At 41.2% G+C, this 25,733-nt stretch overlaps 1 protein-coding gene across 3 annotated transcripts in view; it reads left to right on the top strand.

Moving 5' to 3' along the window:
• Positions 1–19,087: 19,087 nt before the first annotated feature.
• CDC42SE2 (CDC42 small effector 2) overlaps positions 19,088–25,733 on the top strand; it is a 96,637-nt gene continuing 89,991 nt past the window's right edge. For 2 of the 3 annotated variants that reach the window (XM_045826587.1, XM_045826554.1), the window contains exon 1: positions 19,088–19,210. The gene's annotated coding sequence lies outside the window, so the exon portion shown is untranslated. Of the gene's footprint in view, positions 19,211–20,948; positions 21,026–25,733 lie in introns of all 3 variants that reach the window. The other variant, XM_045826563.1, reaches the window with a different exon arrangement.

Here is a 25,733-nt window from a genome sequence, read left to right as displayed (position 1 = left end):
TTCAGTGCCAGTCTGAAGGCCGGAGGCTGGGGGGTCTGGGTGGTGGAGTGTGATGATGTTGGTCCTGGTCAGAGTCTGAAAGCCCAAGGACCAAAAATACTAATGTCCGGGGGCAAAAGATGGATGTCTCAGCTCAAACAGAAAGCAAATTCGCTTTTCTTTCACCTTTTTGTTGCATTCAGGCCCTCAGTGGATTAGATGATGCCCACTGGTAAGAGAGGTGAACACAAATCATTCATCTATGATGATAACCCATTTGGGGGGAGATTTTTGTTTTATGAAGAAGACTGCATTTTAAAATTTTATTTGTAATATTGGTCATAAGAGAACAGAGTCTTTGTCAGATTAATGGAAAGTCTGCTTTCCAAGTTGGCATCTGTGCCTCCCCATGCATCCTGCCCAGGACGCCCCCTGCGGTCAGTCTCATGCCCAGTCTCCAGAGGGGAGGCCCATGCCCCAGGTGTATTTAGGGGAGACAAAGAAAGAAGTCATCTTTCTGATGGCCATCGACATTCAATTCTAGCTTGAAGATGCTGCACGTTAAATGGCAATAGAGGAAAGAAAGGCTCATGTTTTACAATTAGCTGAGTTCCATTTAGAACGAGAAAGGAAGAAGAAAGGAACAATTTCCTATTTTAAGTACATGGATAGGGTGATGTTGAGTCAATTAAATTAGCTAAGAAACAGTGCTAGGAAGGTGAGAAAATAATCTGCTATTTTAAGAGAATGGGTGGGGTGACAATGATTTAATTCCGTTAGCCAAGAAACCAGTCCATGCTTATTGTACCTTCCAGGGGGACAGGCCGGAAGACTTGAATCTAGGGCAAATCTGGAAGCTTGGTGGCAGGCAGAGTAGGAAACAAAAACTCAGTGAGTGGCAGGACGGAGGCAGAAAATGCTACTGTCCCTGTGCCTGTCTTTCTGGGGGAATCACTGGACATGGTATTGAGAAGGCAAGGGTGGCTTGTCCGTGCCAGTGCACACGCAGAGCACACGTCACTCTGTGAAAGAAGCTGCCAAGGCAGAACAACTGGATGAGAAGGGGACAGTGTGTCACCTGGGGCCAAACAGGGTTGCAGGGTACTCATCTGCAACAGGCACGCACTAGAGACGTAAAGGCCAGTGCAGGGGTATGTGTGAGTCGGCACCTCCACTCATTTTGTTTGTTTTAAAGTTCGTGTATCAGTATCTCTGGTTTCTTTGATTCAGTGTCATTATCAAATCATGCAAATAATTGCTAACATATAAAGATCTTACAATGTGCCAGGTGCTGTTTCGAAGTAGTTAAAATATCAATTGCAAGTCCAGACAGTTATTCTTCCTGTAGAGATAAGGAAACTGACGCACAGAGAGGTTAGATAACCTGACCCCGCACACAAAGCTGGTAGGTAAACCTGGGGGGCCACCCAGGCCGTCTACAGGCAAAAGCCTGTGTCCTCACCTTCTCTGGAATCCTCTGTCTCAGGACTCAGGGACTTTTGGACTGCTAAGAACTGAACTCCTTACTGATTTTATGTGTGTGCGTTTATGAAAACTCTGTTTTATTTTTGCACTGTAAGATTCTATCCCAATACTGAAATTTAAGTGGGAATTTCTTGTATACACAGAGCTGTTAAGTAGAAAAACTTAGTTACTCTTTCTTAGGAATTGAAACCAGGAGAGCTCATCACGTGAGCATTATGTAATGATGAGTCACAGCTATTGGAAAGGTTTGGGGAGCGATGTACTATTAATATTACTAATTGTCTTATCACTGAAAGCATAACTTTACACAATGTTTATTGTAAATATTCTTTGGGTAGAGTTTAGTTATTTGATTTCTGACTTTATATATACATTAAAATCAATGGTAACTTGCCATGTTCTTTTCAATGCTAATAATTAATAAAATATTAAATTTACACAATTCATCTATGGAAAACAACTGATGGGAAGTAAGGAAAAAAGGGCTGAAAAGAGGGAAAATGAGAAAGAAGAATTTATTTTTGCAAGCAACTAGAAACATTTTCCTCTCTACTTTAGAAATTGTAGAAGCAGCGGATATTGTGTTAGGCATGAAGCTTCTCTATCCTGTAATAGAAATAGTCCGTGAAAGCTTCATCCTCTGGAAAGGGAGAGTGGCTGTCCGGGGGTTGCTCGTAGTTGTCTGTGGGTTTTCCCCACTGACGGGGTGCTCACACAAGAGGCTGTTCGCTGTGAGGCCCGTTCCTCCCTTCTTTTGCATTTGGCGTGTGTAGTGCTGTGCTGTCCACAGTGGAGGGGCTAAATCCATGTCACTTTAGCTGGGTGTGATGGTCAGTTTGTCTGTGTCGACGTGACTGGGCTAAAGGATGCCCAGATAACTGGTTAAACATTATTTTGGGGTGTGGCTGTGAGGGCGTCAGCAGCAGAGATTAGCGTTTGAATCAGTAGACAGTGAAGTTGTCCCCATTGTTCCTGCTCTTTAGCCCGTGGTGTCAATTTTTCACCATCCGTCAGCCAACAAGCATGCTATTATTTCTACTGTCTTTGATTAAATAAACAAAAAACACCTTTTGACCTGCTTTTTGCTCTCATCTGCTGCACGATTTCTGTACAAACTCCTTAACAGCCATCTGCAAATTCTGTCTCCACTCTTCCCCTCCCCACTCTCTCCTGAACCTACTCCAGCAAGGCCTTTGCCCACACCACTGCACTGAAAGTGTGCTTGTCAAGGCCATCGGCTGGCCTCATGCTGGTCATTCCAGTGGTCAGTCCTCAGACCTCATCTTACCTGACTGGCACCGTTTTATGACGTCAATCAGTCGCTCCTCCTCGATGCACTTTCTCCACCTGGCTTGCAGCACACTGCACACTCAGTTATCCTCCTCCCTCCCAGTCTCTGGCTGACTTGGTCTCCTCCCTCCAGCCTCTTGGTGTTGGAGTGCCCCAGGCTCAGTCCTGGGCCCTCCCTCCTTTTCTCCCCGCATTGCCTGCCTTGATGATCTCATCTGTTCTCTGGGCTATAAATGTACCTTCCAGTCTGAAAACTCCCAAAGTTATCTCTCCAGCTCAGACATCTCTTTTGAACTCCTGACATGTATCCAACAGCCAGTTCAACAACCCCCCTTGACTATCGAACAGGAATCTCAAAGTCCACAGATCTAAACCAGGGGTGTCAAACTCATTTTCACCGGGGGCACGTCAGCCTCACGATCACCTTCAAAGGGCCAAATGTAATTTTAGGACTGTGTAAATGTAACTACTCCTTAACTAGGGGCAAGGAGCTCGGCGCTGCCGCTGGGTAGAGCTGGGTAGAAAGAAGGTGCCAGACCGGATAAAACAAGGTTGGGGGCTGGGTTCGCCCCGCAGGCCTTGTGTTCGCCACCTGTGGTCTAAACAGAGCTTCAGCTCTGCTCTTCCACCTGCACTTGAAAGTTCCTGACAACTCCATCTTTCCATCTGCTCCGTCACTGCCTTTGTGTGAGCTCTGACTCCTCTCTCTCACATCCGGTGTATCGGGAAACCTTTTTGGTGCTCCCTTCCAATATCACCAGAATCTAGTTACTCCCCACTTCCTCTGTTACTACCCTGGTCTGCGCTACCACCCTCTCGCACCTGAACTAACCCAGTAACCTCCTCACTCTCTTTCTAACCTAAACCCCATAGTTAGTAGCCAGAGTGAACTATAAGAATGTAAAACAGATCGTGTCATTTGTCTCTTCAGAATCCTCCAATAACTTCCCATTTTACTCAGAGTAAAAGCCAAAACTCTTACAGTAGGCTCAGGGTCCTACTTAACGAGGCACCCCATTTTGCCTCTGGTCTCAGTCTCCACTCCCCTTCACTCACTGGCCTCCTTGCTGTTTCTCTATTACCCCAGACCCACTGTGGGGTAAGGGCCTTGATCTGGCTGCACTCTCTGCCTTCAACGTCCTTCTCCTTAGCTGACTTCCTCTCCTTCATGTCTCCCCTCAGTGAGGGGACCTTCTCAATGAGCCTTGTCCTAGCCCCCTGTTTACTTCTACAGCTGTACCCACGCATACCCACACACACGTGCATGCACACACGGCTGGCACTTCTGATTATCCTTAACCCGTTCTACAATTCCCTTTTCTCTGTAGTCATCACCTGCTAATACATATATTTTTAAATTTATTCTATGTTATTTATTATCTGTCTCTCCACTAAAATGTAAACTCTGGAGGACAAAGATTTTTGTTTTGTTCACAGATGTGTGTGTATGCACATATGTATGTATATGTGAGTGTGTTACTTCCCTGGGAAAAAGCCAAACGTGAGTTTAAATCCTGCAGTGGAGGGGCTGTCCTCTGTGTCCCAGTGTGAACAAGGCCCACACACACCACTGGATCTGTTGATATTCTTGATTGAGCTAAAAATTGAGTCATCTTTTTTTTTAATTTTTAAAAGATTTTATTTATTTATTTTTAGGGAGAAGGGCAGGGAAGGAGAAATAGAGGAAGAGAGACATCAATGTGAGAGAGAAACGTAGATCAGTTGCCTCTTGTACACACCCCACCGGGAATCAAACTAGCCCCCACCAGGAATTGAACCCTCAACACAGGCCTGTGTCCCAATCCGGAATTAAATGAGCAACCTTTGGTTGTGGGACGACACCCAACCCACTGAGCCACAACAGTCAGGGCAAATTCAGGCATCTTTTGGGACAAGTATTTGAAAAAATGTTCATATAGGAATTCAAACTGAGTCGGAAGCTGGGTAAAAGAAAAGTGGATGACACAGCTGCTTAGAGGAAGTTTGTCACAGTCTCTGGGAAAGAAGCCCCACACGGTCAACCAAACAGCCCTGAGGCTCTCGACTTCGAGGATTTGTGTCCATACACTGCCTCCCGCTCTTCAACCTCCCCACAGGTTCTGACTCCAGCCCGGATATGTCTGGAAGGGAAGTGTGTGCATAATACTGAAAAACTCCTTGCACTGTGTAACACCTCAGGCCCCAGGCAGCCCCGAAATGGGCTTCCACAAGAGTACAGAACATGAGGAAGAGGAAATGATTTCTTTACCCACTTTAGAAAAGAAAGGTGAGCACTAGCATCCTGGGGCAGACTGGTGGTGACAATGACATGGGCTGACTGGACGCAGGAGATACAGTAACCACAGCAGGGACAGGAGCCAGGTGGCCCAGAGCCAGACAGAACTCAGATCCAAGGGACAGCAGTGCCACACACGGTAGACTCGCACGGTTTGTGAGACTGTGACAACCTCTGAAAACCCCAGAGATACGTCTGTAAGACAGAATCTCAGAAGAGGCCCAAGGTTTTAGTCACATGAGTGAGAGTTTTTGAAGGAATGGAACTTGGTTCTCAATATTAAGGTGACTTTTTTTTTGTAACTTACAAGTCAGGGGATTCTAGGGATATTCAGAATCACTAATTTATGACTGCCCTAAAAGAAGTTCTATCTCTTGCAGAAACAAAGTTTCTGAAAGATTTCCAAGAAACAAACCAAAAGTTAATTCTTTAAGTGATTGAATTACAAGGCAAATTGATTTTACAATTCCACTGGGTTTTTGTTGTTGTTGTTGTTGTTGTTCAACTTAGGGTATTGACTGCGAAGAAGAGCGATTTTGAAAACCGGTATGTGGGCCCTGGCCAGTAGCTCAGTTGATTAGAGCGTTGTCCCGATACGTCAAGGTTGCAAGTTCTATCCCTGGTCAGGGCACATACAAGAATCAACCAATGAAGTAGAAGAACGAATTGATATTTCTTTCTCTCTCTCTTTTCCTCCCCCTCTCTCTATAAAATCAGTCAGTATGTGGACTCTGTGGGCAGACTTAAATGAAGTTCAGTCCTCAACCTAAATTCTACCCAGCCTTCTTTGCCAGCAGAAGCAGCCCTTCCTCCTGTCTGAAAAGGTCAGCGCCCCCTCACCTAACGAACCTGAGAGGAGACGGAGCCTGCACAGGACCTTGGTGCAGGGCCACCTCTCGTTGTCTCTTGACCTGTAACCAGGCTTGCATGCTGGCAGGCCTCAGGAGGTCAGTTATAAAATGACTCATGAAAAGGAACCAAGTGCACTAAAAATATGGCAAATTTTTGCTGATTTCAGTTGATAAAAACATGTTGGGTGTTTGGGATTTTAAGAGTGTTGGAGCAGGGTGGGAAGAGCATAAAGTAAGATCGGGCCAAATGTATGGATATGGGGGCACGGAGCAGCAGTTCTGGACCCCATAGGTTAGGTCAAGGAATGGAGAGTGACTTTACCAGTTCACTTGGATGTTCACTGAAACTTGGAACCGAAAGAGGGTAAGTTCCCGAGGTGGCAGGGACCAAGGGGCAGTACTTCATTGCCAAACACAAGGTAAGCATGGTTAACCAACCACAGAGCCAAAGTAGTTCTCAGAACAAGTTGATTCAAGGAGATCTGTGGTTTGGGCTAATTGCGCATGGTGTCCCTAGGTCAGAATAGAGGGCCAGTCTGCTGAAGTCTGGAAACTCTAGTTTAGATGAGCAGAAATCTGACTTGAATTGTACAACAGAGAGTCTTGGCCCCTGAAACCATTCCCATATTGAGCCAATTCACAACCCAGAGCCCCTAGCGTTAAGGGAGACCAGGTTCCCCAGAGGGATACACAGTCAAAAATATATTCCGTAAGTCTGCCTCATAACCATCCCCAAAGGGACCTGTGGTCATTTACCAGGGTGATGTGCATTGGGGAAGTGGAATAACCTAACTTTGTGGGGATTGTAGGACTCTGGAACTTATTCCTAGAGACCAAAGCATGGTCATGGTCCACCAGTGAAAGGAGGAGCTTCTGAAGGCCCTGAATTCATACCCTACGGTTACTTCTCCAGTTCTGGCACGCACAGTTGGAATAGATATACTCAGCATCTGGAAGTAGCCCTACATTGGTTTCCTGAGTCTTGGAATAAAGGTTATTCTAGTAGAAAAGGCCAAATGGAAATCACCACCAACTTGCCTCTACTTAGCATACAAATACTCTTCCTCCTGGTTTGCTTCTCTGGTCAAACCCTGACTGATACAGTTACTCAGAGCATTTTAGATTGTGTTACCCCCAGGTAACTGTATGATTTTGGCATCATACAGTTGGAGAGAAGTATGAAATGAAGAAGCCTGATGACTTGGACAGTGCAACAGCTGACCAATCAAGAGAGGGCACCATCACCATCAGTAGTATTCATGGTATTTTAAAGAAGGTCCCTTGAGAAGATGTGGTCTTATAAGAAGTAGGACTTTATAGTTATGAAATCCAACTCCTCTATTTGGTAGCTCATGACCCCACATCAGGTTAAATATGCTTGTTTTGTAAAACCGAAGTCAAACATTCATTTTTTTAGAATTTCATTTTATTTGGGGCTATTCTATTTCAGTTTCCATTGGTAACTTTCCTTACCAAGTATAAAAGTGAAAAGTTCTGTTTATTTGGGTAACTGAAATGTAGTGGCTTTCAAATGTGTTATAGTTTACCAGTTTCTAGAATTCTAGACTTAAAGGTGGTACAAAGAAGGTTAAAGGAGGAAATTTTAGGATTAACAATGGCAGCCACTATTTTACTGATGTTATAGTAGATGAATGGATGAGTGGGCTATTTGTTAGAGGTGCGTAACCAGCTTCATGGTTAATAAGCACATTAGTCATGTCTTTCGTTGTCTGTCCAACCTACAGCAGCACCACATAAAGGATCTGCCCCATAGCCTATAAACATAGAACAGCCTTGGTTCCTGGTGGCTTTCTAGTTTCCCTGAAATTTTGGCTTCAGTCTTTGGCTTCTGTGAGACTTATGTCCTTTATCTGAGTTCTGTCTTCCCTTCCCCCACCCTCTGCCCCTGTGCGCATGTGCTGAGGAAACAAGTTCATTTTATAGTGTTGGGAAGAAGGTGGTATATATACTATCAAATTATTGTGATTGGTTTCAGAAATATTTTTCTTTCATATAATATTTACTAAGCATTAATAGCCTATACAGTGTCCCCATGTATTCTGTAATTTAATTTACTGTATAGTTGGGTTTTAGTAATGTAAGAAAACTTTGAGCTCTGACCAAAAGTAGTTCTTTTTCTTCAAGGAAAGAGAGAAAACTATAAGAGACATCTATACACACAGCACCCATATCTAACAGATAATCATTTTACCATATTTCCTTTGATGATTCCTTCTTTTCTTTCAAGAAATGAAACCTTTCACATAGCATTTGTAAGCATACAGTTGATTTTGTTTAATGATATAGTCCCCAGAAGTGTTGCCAAATATCCAATTTGTCCTAATGACAGTTATGTTGCCTTATTTTTTAATTCCTTAAAATCCACTTCAGTTTGCTCATTGCCCAGACCGTGTTCCAGGGAAGCAGCCAGGGTTGGCATCTTGTCCTAGTCTTGCCTTCCCGGGAAAATCCGCTAACGTCTCGCCACTAATAATCAGACTTGTTGCAGAGTCTGGTGGATGGATCCCCGTATCAGCTGTTCTCCAGTTCAAAACACAGAGACAGCTTTAGGTCTGTCCGAGCGAAGTTAACACAGGGAACTAATTACCAAATCTTTGAAAAGACCACAGAGCAAAAAGATGGAAGTAGTTACTCCCACGACTAGGAAATCCTGTGCTGGACTATTTCATGTACAAAAAATACACTTCTTTTGTGTTAGGTAAATGAAATTGTGGAGTTTAACTGAAGCAGCAACTAGTATTTTCCTATATCCAATCACCTTCAGGCTCATCAAATACATTTTTATCAGTTACATATTTATTTTTAAAAATTCTCCATACCTTCATTAAGTGCATTTGGAATTCTGTTGTTTATCAGATAGGTAAGGACTTCATTTTGCTGTACTTTTGAGCTGTATTTCTTTTATTATGACTCAAGTCCAAAGTCTTTTTATACATCCATATATTAAGAACCATTGGTATTTCCCTTTGTGAAATGTCAGTTCATAGCCTGTGGCCATTTTCCCATAGAATTGTTGGGGTTTTCTCTTTTGTTTATGATTACAAGATTTCCTCCCGCCACCCCACCAGGTTATCATGTGTCTTTTAACTTTTTAAATTTGGGGGACCTTCAGGAATTTTTGGTTATATATGTGATAAGTTTATCACTGTTTTCTTTGACAGTTTCTGGGATTTTTGGTCACACTTAGAAAAGTCTTCCCCACTTCAAGATTTTTAATAAATATTCTTCCATACTTTCTGACAGTATTTTTATAGTTTACTTTTTTTACATTTAAGTCTCTCATCCACTAAGATTTTGTTTTGGTGTGGGGTTTTAGGCAGGTAGAAATTAAATTTATCCCCTCCCCTATAGCTGCCAGTTATTCTAACACACGAATTGCCTAAACCACAGATTTGTGCTACCTTTGTCACGTAACACATTCCAACATGTTGAAACAAAATGCCTGCATTTTCTATTCTGTTCCACTGATTTTCTGTGTATTCAGATACCAATATCAAATCACTGTCTTTATAAACATGTTTGTTTGCCTTGTAGAGAAAGGTCACACTCATTATTCTTCTATTTCATCATTTTCTCAACTATTCTTATTTTTCCATATAAACTTTAAATCAACTTATCTAGTTCCCCCCAAAGTAAAATCTGTTTTTGGTCGTTTTGCAGGGGTGGGGGGAAAGGGGGTCATGTTATTTCAAACAACCAACTTAGTCATTTTTGTTGCTCTTTTAGTTATTTTCCGGTCCTGTGCTCACCATTGTTTCTTGCATCTCCCTGTTTTTTAGTTGCATTTTCTTTTTGTTTAGAAAGTTACATGAAGTTCTGTGAGAGGCAGACTCCCTTAATCCACCTCTCTGAAACGTCTCTATTTTCTTTCACTTGTGAACAGTAGTTGCACTTGTTACAGAATTCTCTTCCGGCAGTTTGTCTTCTTCAGCACTTTGAAAGTATTATTTTTTGCTTTCTGGTTTCTGTGTTGCGATTGACATATCCGTTGTCCGTGAAATTGTACTTCCAAGTTGCCTTTCACCTTTTTCTTTTTATCTGAGCTATTTTGTAGTATTCATTTTTTCTCAAAGTTGCCATAAGAGTTTTCTTTTTAACTTCTTTATGTTGTAGCATCACTGTGATGTGTCTGAGTTTGGATTTATTTTTATTTGTTCTCAGTCTCTCTCCAGTCTTCTCTGATTTGGGGATTTATTTCATTCATCATTTCTGGAAAATTCTCAGCCATTATGTTTTCATAGATAGCCTCTGCTCTATTCTGTCTAAAACTCCTTTAGATGACATTGGGCTTTTCAGCCTGCCCTTCATGTCCCCTAACCTCTCATGTGATTTTCCCATCCTTTTACTCCTCCATGATCTAGTCTGAATCATCTTCTCTGCTCCATCCTCCACTGCGCTGTTTTCTTCAGCTGTGTGAAATCTGTGCTTTAGTAAAAACAAGATCATTGAATTTTTCAAATCAAATGATATTTTTCATTTCCAGAAGATATGTATATTTTAAAATCAAAATTACCTGTTCTTTTTCGTAGTTATTATCCTGTAATTTTGGTTCTTGTTTTTTTCTTAAAATTTTTTCTTTAAAATTTCTTTATTATTATGAATTCTTTTGAAATTAATTTTCTTGACTTTTTTTAAATGACTTGCAATGTATCTTGAGTGAGTTTGTCATTTTTCATTGTGACCCCTGCATGCAGAAGTCACCTGACCATTGCTGAAACAGCATCTCTATAGAGCAGTCTTGGGTTAGCTAGGGGCAGGCACCCTGGTGTTTTTCATTGGGGTCCAGCACCAGCTTTAATATTAATATCTCGGCTGGGAGTTCCCTCACCGTGGGGGCAGAATAAATTCAGATTCCACATCTGAGAGAGGCTTAGCTTTAGGTTTTGTTTCTCAGCGGGGCAGTTGGGGATCTCTATGCCAGCGTCCTGCTCAGGGCAAACTTCCTTGACTCCTCTGTGATTTGATGTAGTTTTTCCAGCCGGAGGAGAAATCCATTCAGTGATTGCCTTTTTGGGGGAAGCATCAGCTCCATATCTCTGCTTGAAAAGGCCCAAGTCTGTATGTTGTGTTCTCCTATGCTTATTAAACCCCAGTCTCCAGCTATGAGAGTCAACATTTGTATTCAGTAATCTGCCTTAGTATCAGCAGAGATCACAAAACAAGTGACCTAGATTCTTGTTTACCATTCCCACTTAGAATGACGTATCTTTTCGTTTCTGGCACCTGGGTGACTTTTCTGTCTTTCTTATAGGCTTAGTTACAGATTTTATATATTTCTATAAGTTTGAAGCAACATTTTTCTGAATTTCAAAATCATGTTATGGATTTTTATTGTTCTTTCTTAGCTCAGAATCTAAACTACTTTTTTATTCTATTCTTTTATTCATAAACATAGCAGTATCAGATTCTCTACCCCTAACATTCCTTTGTTTGTTTATTTTTGCCTGGTTACCTCTCAAGCTGTACATCTAATTTCTACTGGTCATTTATTTTAAGGCTTTGTAAAAGCTATCAGGAAAGTGCATTTATATGCTGAGCTGCAATCAAGCATAACTCAACCTTCTGTAGATCATTTTAACTCCAGCCAGATCTTATTCAGAACTTCAGTGCGACTCTTTAAGAGCAAACACCCCTGCCCTGACTGGTGTAGCTCAGTGGGTTGGTCGTCCTCCTGCAAACCAAAAGGTCGACAGTTCCATTTCCAGTCAGAGCACATGCCTGGGTTGCAGGCCAGTCTCTGGTTGGGGGCGTGCTGGAGGCAATCCATCATGTTTCTCTCACACATCGATGATTCTCTCCCTTTCTCCCTCCCTTCCCCTCCTCTCCTCTTCTCCCTCTCCCTCCTCCCTCCCTCTCCCTCTATCTCTCTCTCAAAACAAATCAGTAAAATCTTTTATTTTTTAAGTAAACATCCGTGTAACATGAGATCATCCCAAAACAAAGGACCTACGCTCTTTGTACCTGTGATCTGAATTATGCCTTCTGGTTTATAAAATTTTGAATAGCAATTCCCTGGTTTTAATAAAATCATGGTAAAAGTATTATCTATTATGCTATTTGGTTTCCTTTAAACATCAAAGAGCTTATGGTAAATTTGTCCTAAAATTAGTTCTGGGAAAGTAGATGTCCATATCAGTGATTTTGTTGGCATTCTTATGTCAGAAATGAATAATATATGTCATAATGTAATTCATTTTTGCCTTTATTGCCAGGGAACATATGATCTAAACCAATGTTTATTGACATTAAAAAAAATTTCTGGTGCATGCTAGAAAATTTCTACCCCCTGAATTTCCTTCATTTATTTTATGTTTTTCTCAAGATTATGAAATTATGGTCTAGTTTTGCATGGTGCTTTGTTTATAAGCTGTGATATTAATCATCCATTAAACACTATCTTGTCATGTATTATCCTAAATAAGTTTGTTTTCCTTATTTTATACTTCAGCTCTCAATTTATATATTGTCCTATGTACTTCCTTTTCTCTACTAGCATCACCACTGTTTCTTTAGATTTTGGCACACATGCCGCACACACTCCCAGGCTGCTCACATCACCTTCACTTTGCATGAAAGTCAACACTTTGCAGAGCGCTCTTACTCTGAATTCCTTTTTAAATACTTTTCTCTGATCTCAGAAAACAAGTTGTCTTTTCCCTTTACAGGGCCAGCCCCTTTGCGTGTGCCCCTGACTCACCCCCTTGTCCCCTCCCAGACTATCTTGCGTCATTTATGTCTTCTCCTTTATCAACAATCTCTTCATATCCACAAACACTGAAACCTCTCATAACACCTGCATGTTTTTCCTCAAATGTCATCTCAGTGGAATCTGCCTTGACCACCATCCCTTTAAAACTTCAACCCCTCTCTGCTTCCTCTTCCTGTTACTCGCTTTGTTCCCTTTAGCACTAATCTTTGATACATACACAAACACATATACAATCATTTTTTTTTTACTATCTCTCTACTGGACATACAATAGGTACTCAATAAAGATTTGTTGAGCAAATAAATAATGTTATTGCTTTACATTTTCCCAGTGTAATGAAAGCATGGTATCTTATTAGGTATCAACTTTTAATTTGGCTTGATACTCTTCCATCTACACATCATGGAACTACTGTTTACTTTCTGGTGTGCATCTGTTTCATTTAAGTTATTTCAGCAGTGAAATCTGAAGGATGGTGATGACTGTGGGGAAATATTCAGAAAACAGAATTGAATTCTGTTTTTTTTTCCTTCCACCTCAATTCTACCTTTTTCTAAGTGGTAATAGTTGTGGTAAATGAGCAAAAATTAGTCTCTTTACACTTCTTATGACAATTAGGATAAGTTGTCTTCTGAAATTAATAGCTGAAAACTATAAATTCATTATTTATATATTCTTTCTAGAAAAAGTCTATATATGTTTGCAAGAAGGTTATTGATTTTTTCCTAAAGATTTATGGCTCATTTTTTGCTATTAGCTTTCTTCTCCTTTGAGTTTCACCCAAGTCCTCATGGAACAAATGGCTCCATCTGTGCAGAGAAATAGTGGATCTGGTCAGCAAGCAGAGCCTCTCTCAGACAGACAGTTTCCTGGCTGTGCAGCCTCTGTCATCACGCAGGGTCCCATGCTCGGAAGGACCCTGAACTTGGCTTAATGCTCTGCTATTGCTGTGTTGATATTCTTAATAATTTTTTAAAGATATTTTTATTGATTGATTTTATGTGATTGATTGACTGGAGAGAGAGAGAAACACCAATCCATTGTTCCACCCATTTGTGCATTTGTTGGTTGGCTCTTGCATGTGCCCTGACTGGGTATCGAACCGGCAACCCTGGCACATCGGGTACAATGCTCCAATCAGCTGAGCCACCCGGCCAGCGCTTAATAATTTTTTTAACAAGCAGCTCCACATTTTCATTTTGCACTAATTATGTAGCCAATTCTGATCTCAGAACTAGGTCATTTCTAAAGCAAAGATTCTTGGTGAAATGGAGAGGTTTGGATGTCAATAAAAAGTTAAAGCTCCTCAGAAATTCAGTTTGTTTCAGGATTAGCCCAGGAGACTCCTAGCCTCAGTCCTTGAGAGAGAGAGAGCTTTGTTGTAGCAACAGTTGTTCCGAACTGTCTGAGCTGGAGTTCCTGCAGCCAGGCTCACATCTGCAGTGTGCACCTTTAAAGGGGCCACAGATCCAGCAACAACAATAGAAGCCGGAAGACAATGGAGTTATTCACTGGGCTGACCTACACGGCTTTCTCATTAGATTTCAGTAAACTCCTATTGTTTTGAGTGGAGATCTTGAAATTGAAAGCAAAAGAATGGAAAAAGTTATATACCATACAAACGCTAACAAAAAAGAAAGCTGATGCAGCTTTAATAATATCAGGCTTTAGTGCTACTAGAGATGAACACTTCGTAATGATAAAAGGTCCCATTCCAATTCACCAGGGAAATATAAAATTTCAAATTTGTATGTATTTAACATGGTCCCATATTTTTAAAAAATTGATGTAACTACAGTAGAATTAGACAAAATCACAACCATATTGGTGATATGAAGTCACGTCTTTTAATATTGGTATAATAAACAGGCTCAAAAAAAACAGAAAAAGGTAAAGAAGATCTAAACAATATGATTAATGGGCATATGGAGAAAACTGTACTCACACCTCCAGAAAACACAGTAATTTCAAACACACAAAGGACATTTCCAGATAGTATTGGAAAAGGGGTGAGCGAAGCGTCTAAAGCCCCAGAGGGGTAAGGCCAACCCAGAAGTGTCTGCTAACCCAGAAGTGAGTGGGGTGGCCGCTGACTCCCAGGATCCCAAGAGTGAGAGACGCTGCTGAAGAGTCTGCTTCCAGCCTGAGAGCTTAGGCCACCGCAGCAAGATCTACTCATCCTCAACACTTGAAAAGATGCAGATCACCGAGGAGCAGTGGGTTCATTGGGAAAAGGAAACTCGGGCTTGTTTTCCTACCAGAAAAACAATCAATCAAAGTGAATGTGTGTATTCTTTGTGGCTAAAGCTAGGGATTCACAATTACTGGAGCTGTTCCTATAGTATACAGAGAAAATGTGGAAGAAAAGTCATGATATCGACTACCAGTGGCTCAGAATCACAGCCAGGCTGATAGTCTGGAATGCATTTCTCTGCTTCTGTGGAGCAAAACTACAGACAAGTAATTAGGCCAGACTGAAATAAGAAAATTATGGGAATAAGAAAGGACAAGGATTACAACAGTTCCCTACTCCTCTTCTGCTAAGGAAGAGACCCCAAGCCTTCTTGCTGGGTTTGCTGGATACCAGAGCTGGCAGTAGTTATTTCTGGGGATTTTTGGATGTTTGTTTGTTTTCTGACTTACTTATTTTTGGTTTTTACCGTGCTTACTGTTCTTTTGTTAGTCTCTGTGATTGATAGGGATGTTCCGGGTACAGGGCATGCTGATTACGTTTATTCACTGTAACTCTTGTGGGTGATTTCTGTAACAATTAGTCAGGTTCATGGTCAGGAACCATCTGTTCTTGCCAAGACTGTACATTAAAACAATGTGTTATACCAAGAAGAAAAAAATACTTGGTTCTCTCATACAAGATTGAATAGATGGATTCTTGCACACTGCCCACTCCTTGTCCAACAGTCCCCAGACCGGTAGAAGTCCACAGTGTGGCAAACCTATGACGGATATTTGAGGCTTAAACAAGAAAGTAATTATTATTAGTCTCATAATGCAGTGGTTCCTAAATTTCGGTGCATATTTGAATCACCTGAAGGGATTTTCTAAAATCACAATACCGGATGACTTTTCTTATATGTATTATCTGAGTCTTTATTTTTTCTTCCTGTCCCAACTTTTGTTAAAAGTAACATTTCTTTAACATCAGAAATTATAACATTTACATTTTAACCACAAGCCTGACTTTTATTTTGTTTAGTTCTCCCAGTTACATGAATTCAATGTCGCATACTTTGTCCTGTTGCCATAGTTTCCCCATTTATCTCTCAGTTGCATAAAGTGGGTCCTCAAGTATTAGTTCAAGAACTCATGGGTATTACATTCCCTGGGTTCTTCTATCAGAACTGTATTCGTATTGTTTTTATACCTGAAAAGAAATTCACTGGGCATAAAATTCTTCAGTCACACTTTTTATCCTTGAGAGCTTTGAGCTTTTTGTAGAAATTACTTAACCGACTTCTAATCAGGGCTGTGGAGAAATATGAAACTCAAGCCTGGCAAATCAAAGTTTTCTTTCTTAATGAGGATGCTCAATAAGGTCCTTGCTAGGGTATGTTTTATGTTGGTTGGTTCATACTAGAGTCAAGTTACCATTTATTTGGAGAAAAAGTTTTCTTGATTTATGTCTTTAAATACTTAAGACGGTCCTTTCTGGGGGGAAGGGCTCATATCTTTGAGGACACTAATTTTATATATGTTGGATCTACTTTCTCATCTTTCTTAATGTGATTAAGAGTTATCTGTAAATAACCTAGAGCAAACATCATCTTATGTGGGAAAATATTAGAAGCATTCCCTTTAAAGACAGGGATGAGACAAAGATCCCTCCATCATCTTTTCTATTCAGTCTTACATTGGTGGTCCTAACCAGTGTATAGACATAAAGTTTGCCAAGAAAGAAAGAAAATGGTCATTATTTATAGTTGATATTGTTTACAAAGAAAACCAAAAGTAATCTACAAGTTAACAAAATGTCTAATGTAGACAAACACCAGTTGTTTCTCTGTATACTAGCACCAAATGACTAGAAAACATAATTAAAAAGAAGAAAGTATTTATAGTAATAATAGAGAATATCAAGCCTCTGGGAATAAATCTAACAGAAGATATCAAGACTTCCTTAGAAGAAATTTTAAAATTTTGTTTAAAATATTAATTTTAAAAAATATACCACACTAATGTAAGATGTTAATATTGGGGAAACTTCAGGGTGGGAGATGAAGGTTATATGGTAACTGTCTGTACTTTCCACCCAGTTTTTCTGTGTCCTAAAACTACTAAACCTAAAACTACTAAACAATTCCATTAATTTAAAAAGTGTACTTTAAACAAGTGGCCGGGAGAAAGTGACCCCTGAGTTAAATCTTAAAGGGGAGGAGGAGGTTGGCAGGTGTGTTTTTGGGGCGTGGGGCAGGTTCCAGGCAGAGGCACTAACAGGAGTAAAGGTGCACAACGTAGAAGCAACAGTGAAAACAATGCACTTTAAAAACATATATAGATGTGCCCTGGCTGGTGTAGCTCAGTGGATTGAGCACCAGCTGCGAACCAAAGGGTCGCCAGTTCTATTCCCAGTCAGGGCACATGCCTGGTTTATGGGCCAGGTGCTCGGTGGGGGCCATGTGAGAAGCAACCATACACCGATGTTTCTCTCCCTCTCTTTCTCCCTCCCTTCCCTTCTCTCTAAAAATAAATAAGTAAAATCTTTTTAAAAAACTCCTGAACTTATTTATTAAAAAGCATATACAGATGTAATAAAACTATATAAAAATAAAGTGAAGATATAAGGAGTAACACTATAGCTACCAGAATTCTTTGTTTTTTTAAGATTTTATTTATTTATTTTTAGAGAGAGGGGAAGGGAGGGAGAAAGAGAGGGAGAGAAACATCAGTGTGTTGTTGTCTCTCACGTGGCCCCCACTGGGGACCTGGCCTACAACCCAGGCATGTGCCCTGAGTGGGAATCGAACCAGTGACCCTTTGGTTTGCAGGCCAGCACTCAGTTCACTGTGCCACCCCAGCCAGGACTATTTATCAGAATTTTTAACAAGTATGTGACTTATTTTAATACTTTGTCTATCTGTCTTATTGATTTACAATTCACAGTTAATGGAATAGGAAATCATTTCTTGGCAAAAGAATATGTTGGGAAGATCTTGCTGAACAAGAAACTGTGAAAAGTCCCTTTGGTCCTTTTCACCTTTCTAAACCAATAAGTCATTATAGAGATCATTCTTTACTAAAGGTAGTTATTTAAAAAAAAACAACTAAAAAACCCCCAAACTTTCATCTTTTCCTGATTTAAGAAATTCCCATGAACTTGTCAAATGGTCAAAATGTTAACTTCCTCCTCCTCCAAATAAGTTAATTTCTTTCTCTTTTAAGACACCAGGCTCTTCAAAGAGATTTTCATGATTTTCTCTTTACATTGAACCTGGAGTAGAATAGGCAGGTCTGTATGTGAGAAAAATTTAAAAAAGAAAAAATTGTCTAGGAAACAATACGTGAATAGCAGAATAGGTCATGAAATTGACATTGCCCATCGAATCTCACGTGTGTGCAATTACTGTTCACAAGAAGATAAACCTAGTTAATTAAAAAAACTGTTCAGATTAATAAAAAAAAATAACCAGAGAGTTGCCCTGGCTGGCGTAGCTCAGTGGATTGAGTGCAGGCTGGGAACCAAAGTGTCCCAGGTTCAGTTCCCAGCCAGGGTACATTCCTGGGTCGCAGGCCATAACCCCCAGCAACTGCACATTGATGTTTCTCTCTCTCTCTCTCTCTCTCCTCTCTCTCTCTCTCCTTCCCTCCCTTCCCTCTCTAAAAATAAATAAATAAAATCTTAAAAAAAAATTAACCAGAGAGAAATCAACCTCTACAATACTGATGATTTATTAAATGCAAACCAATGAGCATGAAATAATCATGTAGGTACTATAATTCCATTTCAAGTTCTCTCACTGCTCTTTATGAAGGAATGCTACTGTAACGTCTCAAGGAAGAAATTGAAGGAAGAGTATTTTGAAGTTCAAAGGTTATGTATGATACATTAATGATATGTCCACAGTGCATTTGGTCTTTCTGCCTAGTTATTGTCGTTTTCTAAATAAGGCCAAACTCCTTAGCATGACCTAGTCTCTTTCTGCAGGCTCAGCATCATTTCCTCTCCACGCCCACGGGTGCCCGTCTCCAACTCTGCACGCACTGTCGAGTTCCCTAAGGGCACCCTGCCATCTCTCCCTGATTTCTTACTTGTTCTTCAATGCCAAAAAAAATCTCATTCTTCCTTTTATTTTTGGATAATTCCTCTCAAGCACCTGCTCTTTTAGGAATCCTTCCTGGATCCCCACAGGCTGAGTGAAATATCCTCCACTAGAACTATCTCTTTGATAATACTTAGCAAACTGCCCGACTTCCTCTTCACACTAAGAGTAATGAGGGAGCCGGAAGCTGTGGTGGCAGCTTCTTGATTCAGCAGCTTCCTGACTAGAGCTGGAGCCAGAGCAGGGGCTGGGCAGTCTTGTGGCTGCAGGCTAGAGGCTAGAGAATGAAACATTCATCCCAAGGCCAGGCTGACCTGAGAGCAAGGTAAGACCAAGACTGGTATTCTAAATGGAGGTCAGCAACAGAGAAGTTGTGGTGGCTACAATAGGCCGGGCCTGAGAAGGACTTGGGAGGCAGAGGGATGTACGAGGTGCACAGAGGTGCTGGAAGCCAGAGCAGTCCTGTATTGCTGGTTTTACTTGGTTTTGCCAATTCTCCATCCTCATCCCAGCAGCTTACATCAGTAAATCTGCACTGCCCACTTTGGGGCCTGCCACACAGTAGTAGGCGGCCAGTATCTGTTGAACTGAATTGAGCCCCATTCACTCTACTTTTTAAAAACTATTCTTTTAAACCTCTCACAAAGGGCACTTTTCTAGGATGACTTCCCTGGTCCCCACTAAACAGGATTCTGTTCTTGCAGATACTTGCTTCTGCTTTTTTTTCCGTTTTTAATCTCTTGATCTCTTTTGGCATTGCACTCTTGTATTATACGCATCTGGATGTGTCCTATTTTTTCTGAGCATACCCACCCTTGGTGCAAGATCATTGTCTGAATTGTCTTTGAAGCCCCCAGTAGAAGCATCGCCGATTTCATGAAAGTCTTTCCCTGGCTGCTGTGCACTGCCCCTATTTCCCCCTAGTTCCGGTTTCCTTTGGTCCGGGTTCTCTCAAACGGAGGCATTGGCAGGAAAGGGGCAACAGGTTTATGTGGCTTCTGCCAGTAGAGTCTGATGTCTTCAAAGGAGGAGCAAAGGAAATAAACATATAGTCCTCTACTAAAGTTGCTTTAAAAATTAACGTGTGTTCTTTGGTGCAAGATGGGTTTTTGTTTTAAGCAGCTATCATGGTCCCTAGTACTGCTTTACTTTGGCTTTGTAGCCCTGATTTGTGGAATGTTATGGAATCTGAAATTGGAAACCCACGTATCACTTGTACCTGGATCCTGGGACTGACGCGTGACTCATTGTATCTAACTGATGGTAAACAAAATGAAACAACAGAAAACCATCTGGGGTTGGCATGTGCCAGATGTGTGGGGGTGCACGTGTGTTCTCGTTCATCTATAGTTACCTATTTATCACCTATTTATTTTATAATTAACAAAGAGTAGAGGGGAATTTATTGAAATATTTATTTAGAGGTCTAGTATTCGGCTGTCCAATATCATAACCACTAGCTACACGTTGCTATTGAGTTCTTGAAACATGGCTGCATTGAGTTGAAATGTGCTATGAGTAGGAAAAATAGAAACAGTTTTGAAGGCTTAGTAAAAAAAAAGTAAAATGTATCAATATATTTTGATTTTATTGCATGTGAAATGACAATATTTTGATATATTGGGTTACATAAAATATATATTGAAATTCGTTTCATATGTTCATTTTACTCTTTTTCATGTGGCTACTAGAAATTTAAATTACATGTGTGGCACGCATTATATTGCTGTAGGATAGCACTGGTCTAGTATATGCTGTAATTTAGTTACTTTTGCTTTAAAAATATTGTGAGGAAGTTGTGAAGAAATTCTGCAGTAATAATGGAGACAAACTATTGATAGTCTGTTGTGCTGCAGGCATTGAGATTTTACTTTTCATTTCACCCTCCCCGAATTTATTAGATAGGCATTATTACCATTTTAAGATAAGTAGACTGGGGCTCAAGGAGGTCAAGAAATTTCCTATGAGCCCACAATCAGCGAGCAATCTGCAAAGCAAGCTCGTACGCATCTGACCCTGGCGATCTTTTCCTTTTTCTGAGAGCATACTGCCTTTCCTTTCAGGGACTGGCACCGTGCATGGCCCGAAATCCTACCACCCACGATTGTGAGGTCTCATCAGCCAGTTACTTCAAAATAAGGTCAGGTTTCCTTTTTTACCCAAAAGAAAATAGAATTCCCTCACCTATCAGGAATTCCAGTCTCTTCCCATGGTGCCCCTCTCCATGTAATCAAGAGTGATGCAGGCTTCTTTACTAGTGCCTGAGAAGTGGTCCATCTGTCTTTGTGGAGTGACAAGAGTGGGAACTCAGACACACTCTTGAGGCTGGAGGGCCAGCCTGTCTAAAGAAGGGTTAATTCAGTGACAGTGGTTGTGTTAGTTTTCTATTGCTGTGCAACAAATGCCTATTAGTGGCCTAAAGCAACGCCCATTTATTAGCTTATATTATCTCTAGGTCAAAAGTCCAGTGTGGGGTGGCTGAAATCTAGGTGCCTGGAAGTCTGAGTTCTCATCTGGAGAGGGAGAAAAGTCTGCTTCCCAGTGCATTTTTGTTGTTGGCAGAATTCAGTTCCTTGTGGGTATAGGACTTAGGTCCCTGTTTCCTGGCTGGCTGGCTGTCAACCAGGGGCCAGCCAGCTGGATTCCTTGTCATGTGCTCTGGCCCCCATCTCCAAGCCAGCAGTAGTGCACTAGATCCTCGGTATGCCTTGAATTTCTCTGACTGCTCCTTCTGCCAGCCAGCAGAGAAAACTCCGCTTTTAAGGGCTCATGCAGTGAGATCAGGCCAACCCAGATTACCTTATTTTAGGGTCAACTATGACCCATGATATCACGTAACCATGGGGACGATAGCTCATCTTGTTCACAGGCTCCAGGGAACAGCTCATGGGATACTGGGGGAGCGTGTGGTGCATTTCAGCAATGCGCCCACGACAGTCCCAGGGATCATACCTGGGCATGGCCACTGTCACAGTGACAGTGGCAGGGAGCGAGCTATCAGAACCATCCCAGCTACTCAGTTTAGCTAGTTGTGGGGACGACGAAAGTAGGTGCTGAATCACTTGGGAGGAGTGGAGTACGGGATGTGAAGAATCCTGGTTTGCCATCTTCCCTCTCTTCCGACTTTACCTCCATACTTGACTCCTCGCCAGCCTTCTTTGTGAAATCAGCACGGAGCTCTCTATGCTAGGAGGAAGTGTAATGTTTCTGTCCCAACTGCTTTACGGGCGCAGTGTCCAGGCACTTTGAGGTACTTCGGAGTCCCGTGTTTTCTCTTGCTGGAGCCCTGGTAAACGGGCTGATGCCTGCTGAATGGCTCCTTAACAGGACCCTCGGGCCAGTTCTGCTGCTTCCTCTGGGCCGGGGTGGGGGTGGGGGCGCGGAGGACAGGGAGCGAGCACCTCCTCCTGGTCTGCGGCCCAGTGCAGACCCCGCTCCTAAAGCTTACCTGTCTTTTGGACTCTTTCTTTCCCCACTGTGTGTGCCAACCGGCCAATACCAAGCTCAAATCCGCTGTGGTTCTTGCTCCCTGTGGGAACTCACCTTCCAGGTGACCGTTCCTGAACCTGTGCTCAGCAGGCCTGTGCTCCCTAAATTGCCACACCCCTTCTCTCTCGTGATTGCCACTGTTGTTTAATTGAGAGGTTCCGTTTAGCTGACTCATATCTTTAACAAATGCCTACAGGAAACTTTCATCACTATCCCATGTAGAAAATATGAATTATCTGCCGCATATAGGAGTTAACTGTTTGAAAAAATGACATTGTTGGTCCCTGGTGGTCTCTAACCTGACATAGAGTGGTTCTCAAAAGGCCCTGGTTGCCCCCAGAAGCCTTTTATATCACAACTCCTAACTCTTTGTGTTTTGTTTTGTTGTTTGTTTGTTTTTTAGATGAGAGGCTACTGTACCACAGGCTGTGTGTTGAGGCTAGGCAAGCTGCATGTACCCCAAACTACTCCCCATCCTCACCCCAGCTTGGCTCCTCTTAGGTGTAGCATCCATTGCCTGCTACCTGAGAGCATCTCTCCCGTCACCAGAGGTGTGCCGTCCACGGTTTAGGAAACACTGACCTACCTCCCTTCTTCCCAGAGACTCCCATCAAGTTCCTCTCCACACAGGTCCCCTCCACGGCATTCGCAAGGCTACCGCCTCTAACTACTCACATGTTGCCGTGTGCCATTTCGTTAAGGACAAAGAGCATGCTTTAGATGAAGTTTTCCCACAGCACCTGGTATGCTACCTGGCAAACAGCAGGCATTCAGTGAATAGCTGTGGTCTGGTGAGCAGCAAGGGTCAACTCCAGGCAAAAGTGTGAGGCAAAGTTTGACTTCAGTTCCCCCTCCCACCTGTAGCAGCTCCACCCACAGAACAGGCCGTGGACTTTCACTCCCTGAGCTGGTCATTTTCTCCTTTCTCTGTAGGTTCCACGTGTTTCCTGATTTTTCTCAGTGTCCCCAAATCACACTTCACGTGGTATGAGTCTCATTATCTTGTTGAATAATTAGCTCAGATACTTGGTGTTTGCCACTAGGTTTTATGGTGCTTCCCTGTGTCTTGTAAATATTTTTGTATATTCTGTCGCACTGAAGACAGACCATGCAAACATAATAAATATTCAATAGCTATTTGCTGTAGAAATAAATGAATGAATCCATGCTGTATTGTTTGTGTCTTGGAGTATGCCTGTTATATCTTCAGGAAAAAAAATGAAATCCTGAAGCTGTTCATACAACATGGGTCAAGGGGGTTTACTGAGTTCATTAAGTATAGAAAAGCTTTGGTTTTGACTGAGAATAATAAAAACGAAATCATCAGCCTTTCTTCCTTCTTTTGGTCCACTTGGCTAATCTATCTATCTATTTATTCAAGTAATTTTTAAATTTCCCAGCTACAGTTGACACACAATAGTTTATTAGTTTCAGGTGTAAAACAGACTGATTGGACATTTGTATAACTTAGGAAGTAATCACCCCAGTAGCTCTAGTACTCGTCTGACACCATACATAGTTATTTCAATAATATTGACTACATTCCCTATGCTGTACTTTACATCCCCATGACTATTTTTGTAACTGGCAATTTGCACATATTAATTCCTTCCCCTTTTTCATCCACCCCCTAAACCCCTCCCATTTGGCAACCATCGGTTTGTTTTCAGTATCTGTGGGTTTTTGTTTGCTCATTTATTTTGGGTTTTTTTTTTAGAGTCCACATACAAGTGAAGTCATATGGTATTTATCTTTTTCTGATTTATTTCACTTAGCATAATAACTTTATGTTCATCTGTGTTGTCTCAGATGCAGGATTTCACTCTTTTTACAGCTGAGTAATGTTCTGTTGTACCACATCTTCTTTATTCAGTTGCCCAGTGGTGGGCACTTGGGTTGCTTCCATATCTTAGCTATTGTAAATAACTAATGACAATGAATGTAGGTACGCCCATGTCTTTTCCAATTCATGTTTTAGTTTTCTTCAGGTAAATACCCAAAAGTGGAATTGCTGGGTCCTTTTTTGTCTCTTGTTATAGTCTTTGTTTTGAAGTCTATTTTGTCTGGTATAAGTATTACTACTCCAGCTTATTTTTAATTTCCATTTGCATGTAATCTTTTTCCATCTCTTTACTTTCAGTCTGTGTATGTCTTTTGACTTTTAGTGCATCTCTTGTAGGCAGCATATGTATGAGTCTTGTCCATTCGTATCCACTCAGTCACATTATGTCTTTTAATTGGAGCATTAATCTGTTTACAGTTAAAGTAATTATTGATAGGTATGTAGTTATTGCCATTTTATTATTCATATTTTTAGTCTCCTCTTCTTGTCCCTTTAACATTTCTGTATTACTGATTCGGTGGTGATGAACTTCTTTAGCCTTTTCTTGTCTGGGAAGCTATTTATCTGTTCTTTGATTCTAAATGATAGTCTTGGTGGAGAGAGTAATCTTGGCTGTAGGTCCTTGTGTTTCATCATTTTGAACATTTCATGCTAATCCCTTTTGGCCTGAAAAATTTCTGTTGTGAAATCAGCTGACAGCCTTACCTATCTCCTTTGTAGGTAACTAATTGCTCTTGCCTTGCTTCTTTTAAGATTCTCTTTAACATTTGGCATTTTACTTATGATGTGTCTTGGTGTGGGCCTCTTTGGGTTCATCTTGTTTGGGACTCTCTGCACTTCTTGGACCTGTTTATCTATTTCCTTCACCAGGGTAAGGAAGTTTTCCATAGTTGTTTCTCCAAATAGCTTTTCAATTCCTTGCTTTCTCTCTTCTTCTAGTACTCTTCTGACATGAATGTTGGTGTGCTTGATGTTGTCCTGGAGGTCCCTTAAACTATCTTCAATTTTTTTCATTCTTTTTTCTTTTTGTTTTTCTGATTGGGTGTTTCTGCTACCTTGTCTTCCAAATCATTGATTTGATCCTTTGCTTCATTTCCTCTACTGTTGATTCTGCTAAGGTATCCTTCATTTCAGTTATTCTATTCTTCATTGTGACCAGTCCTTTTTTATATTGCCTATCTCCATCTTTATGTTTCCTGTCTCTTTGTTGAAGTTCTCGCTAAGTTCACCTACTCTCCCCCAAGTTCATTGAGTATCCTTACAATCAGTGTTTTGAACTCTGCATCTGGTAGAATGCTTGTCTCCATTTTATTTAGTTCTTTTTCTGGAGTTTTATTCTGCTCCTTCATTTGGGGCATGTCTGCTGCCTCATTTTGGCTGCCTCCCTGTGTTTGTTTCTATACATTAGGTCTATGTCACTGGGTTTTGGCAGAGTGGCACTTAGCAAATTCAGATGTTCCTTTCAAGGAGCAGTTTAAGTCTGGATAGCATTATGCAGAAAGAACTGATGGTTCTT

Source organism: Phyllostomus hastatus, unplaced genomic scaffold, assembly GCF_019186645.2.
Source record: "Phyllostomus hastatus isolate PE091 unplaced genomic scaffold, TTU_PhHast_1.1 phas_contig_150, whole genome shotgun sequence".
Classification (NCBI taxonomy): domain Eukaryota; kingdom Metazoa; phylum Chordata; class Mammalia; order Chiroptera; family Phyllostomidae; genus Phyllostomus; species Phyllostomus hastatus.
Note: the sequence above shows the minus strand (reverse complement) of the source record. Positions and strands in the feature narration are given on the sequence as shown.